Source organism: Mastomys coucha, chromosome X (genome assembly GCF_008632895.1).
Source record: "Mastomys coucha isolate ucsf_1 chromosome X, UCSF_Mcou_1, whole genome shotgun sequence".
Taxonomy (NCBI): Eukaryota; Metazoa; Chordata; class Mammalia; order Rodentia; family Muridae; genus Mastomys; species Mastomys coucha.
The window spans coordinates 76,029,506-76,034,321 of NC_045030.1; the positions used below are offsets into that span (position 1 = coordinate 76,029,506).

At 47.5% G+C, this 4,816-nt stretch overlaps 1 protein-coding gene across 2 annotated transcripts in view; it reads right to left on the reverse strand.

Moving 5' to 3' along the window:
- Window positions 1-2,382, reverse strand: part of Flna (filamin A) — a 26,685-nt gene extending 24,303 nt beyond the window's left edge. For both annotated transcript variants that reach the window (XM_031364425.1, XM_031364418.1), the window contains exon 1: window positions 2,247-2,382. The gene's annotated coding sequence lies outside the window, so the exon portion shown is untranslated. The remainder of the gene's footprint in view (window positions 1-2,246) is intronic.
- Between the last annotated feature and the right edge of the window lie 2,434 nt (window positions 2,383-4,816).

Below are 4,816 nucleotides of genomic sequence, written 5' to 3' on the forward strand. Positions count from 1 at the left end.
GCCTTACTCACTGTTCCATCCACCTTGGGCCCTGAGGAGTTCTAGGGGGAGAGGTCTTCTCTGGATGAACAGCCCCAAGCCTTACTGTGACCCTAGAGATGTGGAGGGGCTAAGGGATAGGGTCCCAGATTACTGAAGGAAGGAGAATCACCAGACATCAAGGATTGCTAAGGAGCCTAAATGTGTTCCCTGAGTAGTGTAAAGCTACTCGATAAAAGTTAATTTTATGATAAATATTTTCTGGAAATAGTGATGAGGATGCTGTGCTGAGGCAGAAAGGAGCAAAGATACAGAAAAAGAAAACTGTAGGGAATATTCCCAACCATCCTCTTTAGTTAAGGGGATTCATCTTAACTATGTCTTTCCTGTGGCAGACTCCTTCCATCTACTTTCTCTGTGCTTCAAGCCTCACCAGAATGTTAAATTGTTTTTTCAGAAAGGCAGACCTCTGTCCCTACTTCTCAATTCTAAGACCAGTGGCTGCTGGGGCTGGATAGATAGCTCCGTGGTTAAGAGCACTGGCTGCTCTTCCAGAGGACCCAGGTTCAATTCCCAGCACTCGTATGGAAGTTTATAACTGTAACTCTAGCTCCAGGGAATATTCACACAGACATGAATGCAGGCAAAACCATGCACATAAAATTAAATAAATTTTTAAAAGACCACTTGCTGAAGGAGGCCTTGGGTTGGCCAACATGTCATACCCAAATATGGTTGACTCTCCCATGGCCTGGAGTGTCTTCATTGCCTGTGGCAGGGCTATGATAGGGCTTTGATCACAATGGGCACCACCTTTCAGCATGGTCATCTTGAGATTGTCTATAATATCACCAGTCAAGTAACATTTTCAGTACAAAACCGCCCCCCCATCCTACCTGCATAAATAAATATCTGCACCAAGTGAGCCAAAAGTTCAGTTGGGGGACGGGATGGCAGAACTGTGAAGGGGTAACCCAAATGGAAACTTCCAGCCATGTTATTCAAGACACAATTAGGGAAATATTTTTGGTCCCCCTGACCTACTGGAGAGCAAATCCCCACATATGGAATTGCATCAATAAATGATTTTCCACTCAGTGCCATTTGGCTGGATCACCTGAGTTCATTAATTTACAGAGAACAAGGAAAATTGAATCATAGTAACAGAGCACAAAGAATTTGCGTTCCCTAGCTTCCAGCCCTATGATTTGGCTATTTAGGGGGAAAGAGGGAATTGGGTGGGGGGGCGTCCTATCCTTAGAGTGGACAAGTGCAACCACCAGATGTCGCTCCATCCTAAAGACCCAGATGGGGCCGCCCCAGGAAGCCAAAATCCAGCTCTTTCATATTTTCCCTTATTTGGAGTAGATTCTTGGATGGTAGACACACCCCGCCCACCTCCCCACCCCACTCCTCTCAGACCCCAGACCAGGCACTCCCACAGGGAACTATAGGCCCGAGCCCACCAGCTATACTGGGATCCTGAAGAGCTATTTCTAGACCTGTGTAGCCAGGGGGCGCCAGGAGAGAAGGAAACAGAAAATCCCCAAAGTAAGACCAGTTCCCTTAAGGCAAATCCAGGTGTAGCAGAAGAGAACAGTGATTTCCTGAGCTAGCACCTTGGCCAGACTGGAGCTGCAATTGACTGCAGGCAGATTCCACCCACTTTTTCTGGCCCCAGTATGACTTTGGTATCTAGGATCGTTGATGCTTACGTCCTGGCCGGCAATGACCATCATACTCAGAACCAACCTGAGACAGGACCCAGACTGAAAATCTAGGTGGTCATGCCCCTACCACAGCCCTGGAATCAGCTCCCCATGTCCAGACCAGCAGAGGACTCTTGTATCCACCCTTGTTTCATCTCTCTTGTGTCCACACTTGACGTTGGCTAAAAAATGTCCTTCTAAGTTGTCACTCACCCTTATCCTATTCAGGGTACTAGTCTCAAAAGACCTTTCCCAGATAGGTACACAATGACCAGTTTATGGGCGCCCATGCCTGTACCCATCTCTTCCCAAACGCTCAGATACCAGCCTCCTTTTCAAGAACTCCCCCCTTGGGCTCGAGCTCCCAGATTCCTGGACATAGACACAATAAGTCTGTGGTAAACTATGCAAGGCTATCTCTGGACACCAACGCAATGCCTGGGACCTGAGTCCACACCCAACCTGCACCTGGCCTTGGCCTGACCTCTTCCCAGCTTAGGAGTCGTGCGTCCTCTAGCTGAGGACTATCCGGCGTGGAGCTGACCACAGAGCCCTCACCTGCTGTCCTTGTAACCGCCGGGTGGCGCCCAGCTCTTCGCGCCCGCACCGGAAGCCTCAGAGCTCCACTGGCGTCCGCTGCGCGCCGCGCGCCTCCACGCGAATGAGCTGCTGCTGCCCGCCTTCTTGTTAGCTGCATCCCCGCCCACGCCCGCCCCGCGCCCGGCCCGACAAGAAAGCCTTAATTGGTAAAAATCGCCCGGGAGCTGGGGGCAGGGAGGGGATGCACGAGCTCAAGTGCCCTGCTAACTGGCAACGCCGCCCCCCAGAATTAGCTCACCGCTCTGTGAAGGCTGCCAGGCTTCAAGGGGGTAGGGCTCACCTCCAGAGCAGGGTCTGCAAACCCTATGTTTAGGCCCAACCTTTACGAGGCTAGATGAGTGTAGGGGAGCCAAGTGTTTCCTGGCTGGTAAGGAGGCTCTGTTCCAAGGCCACCTATTCTGAGGAGTTCCCCACAATCACAGCCTGAGCAAGCCTGGGTTCAGATCTTGCTCTATCTATAGGATGAGAGATAACAGGTAAGTAATTGTAGTGAGCACAAACCACTCCTAAGACCCCAGTAGGTCCCTGAGCCCTGTGATGACACCCCCCACCCCCACCCCCACCTCCAGCTATCATTGATTTGGTCCCTGTTAGGTGCCTGGGAGCAAGCAGAAGAAATATACAAATTCTCAAAGCAATCAGGTACAGTCTCAAAGCCTGGGAATGTGCAATGTGGTACAAAGAGCTAAATATCTGTGAACTTAGTGGACATAGCCATTACTTAAAATTGTCAAGCTCTCTCTTCCTCTTCTACATGGCCATTTCCTGGTAGCTTCAGATTCAACTCAAATGTCACTTCCTAGGGGAAGGCCACATAAAGAAATTCCATTTCTACATTCTGTTATTCTACTTTTTCCCTACAACCCCAATATGAGTTACGTTTGTATCATGCCTGTGTGTACACAGTAAGAAGAAAGAGTGAGGAAGAGGAAGAAGGGCAAGCTACAAGGAAAGAAAGGAGAAGGGGAGGAAGGAAGGAATGGGAAAGAATGGGTAGTGGTAGTACATGCCTTTAATCCCAGCACTTGGGAGGCAGAGGCAGGAGGATCTCTATGAGTCTGAGGTCAGCCTGGTCTACAGAATGAGTTCCAGGACAGCCAGGACTACATAGAAAAACCCTGTCTCAAAAACAAACAAACATCAACAAAGATGGAAAGAAGAGTGAGTGAAGGAGTGAATTTGATCACATCTGCAGAGTCAATTTGGTGATCTGTAGTTTAACATGAAGAGCAAAGCGCTGGGGTCCTCTCCAGCGAGCATGAATCTCTCGCTACCTTTGTCGGTTCTGCTGGTAATGACATTTCACATTCTGACCTCCAAATAGGACTAAGGTCTCTTACTTTCTGTCTAGTGGGAAACCTCTACTAGGGAGGCCAATGAATTATCATTATTTGCTAAATTAGTGGCCTGATTTCAGGTTCATGAGGTGGCTGCACCAGAGTTCATGAAAATGACTGTCCTTTTAGAGGAGAAACCCATTTACCCACAGAAATGGTAATCAGATTAATGGGTAGGAAGATGGTAGGAGCATGAGTGAGGTGGTGAATATGTACTTGCATTTCAGGACATGCCCCACCCCACTCCCTGAACACATCGCATTAGAACTCTCTTTATTGCCTCTCTCAGTGCACACACACTGAAAACACAAGAAGTTGGTGTCCCCAACTCCTTTCAAGTCTATCATCTATGAAGATTAATTTTAGGATTAACTGTTCCTTGGTAAAAATAAAAAGCATAATAAGTTAAAAATATATTCTTCTCATTCTGAAGAAATGTTTTCAGGTAGACCTTTCCTCACAACTTTGGGGAGGTAGCAGTTTCTGGAGATTGAATCTAAAATTTAATGCATGCTAGTCAAGTACTCTACCACCAAGATAACTATATCCCATGCCTCCATTTTACTTTTGATTTTGAGACAGGGTCTCACTAAGTTATCCAGTGTGGCCTTGAATTCATCCTGAAGCTCATGCAGGCCTTAAACTTTCAGTTCTCCTGACTCAAAATCCTGAGTGCTGTATGGAATTACAGTACCAATAATTTTCTTATTCTTAGAATGGGTTGCTTCCAAGATTTTTTTCACAAGTAGCCACACCTACCAAGGGATACTCCTTCTCAGAATTTCCCAGAGACCCACAGAATGCCCTTCACACATCCTTCTAGCCCCTCTGACAAATTCTGACTGAGGTACAAAGCCAGCCTTGTAGCACCTAGATGACTTCCTGGGGAGAATATTTCCACGAGTCACTCAACTTGAAGCTATTGCAAAGGCCTCTTTCAACTCTGGGATCCTTATTCTTCTGCTGAATGATAGAGAAGGGAGCTACACTGCAATGGGGCTAGATGTAAGGTCTAGGTCATCAGACAGTATGTACAAGAAGACCACAGTACAGCTTCCTGGTAACATCTGTAATAGGATCTTATAGTAGGATAGTAGGGGGATTAGGAGGCAGAGTGCAGAGGCAGGTGCAGAGGGTGTTCCTTAGGGAGAAGGCAAACCTAAAATTCCTTGACCTCATAAGGAAGCAACT